The sequence below is a fragment of the Nomascus leucogenys genome, chromosome 1a (genome assembly GCF_006542625.1).
Source record: "Nomascus leucogenys isolate Asia chromosome 1a, Asia_NLE_v1, whole genome shotgun sequence".
Taxonomy (NCBI): domain Eukaryota; kingdom Metazoa; phylum Chordata; class Mammalia; order Primates; family Hylobatidae; genus Nomascus; species Nomascus leucogenys.
Genome location: NC_044381.1, coordinates 72,307,432 through 72,307,772, shown reverse-complemented (window position 1 = coordinate 72,307,772; position 341 = coordinate 72,307,432).

Below are 341 nucleotides of genomic sequence, written 5' to 3'. Positions count from 1 at the left end.
CCATCTCAACAACAACAACAAAAATCCCTTTTTTTTTTCTCACTTTCCATGCATTTGCACCGGGAATTTCTCTCCTGGAAGCAAAGACCACATTGCAAGTATCGAAGGAAATCAAATCTGCAGGCGCGGGCCCTTCCCAGCTGCGGGCAGAGTGGGGTGACTGCCCCCAGGCGAGGCGCGCCTCTCCAGCCTACTCCTAGCCCATCTCCGCTTCCCAGCGCCCATGGGCTGGTAGCTGAGTTCCGCATCCCGCTCCAGGCCCATTGCCCAACGCTTCTCTCGCGCCCTCTGCAGGAACCTGGGCCGAGGGCCGCCCCGCCTCGCTGCCCCCAGGCTCATAA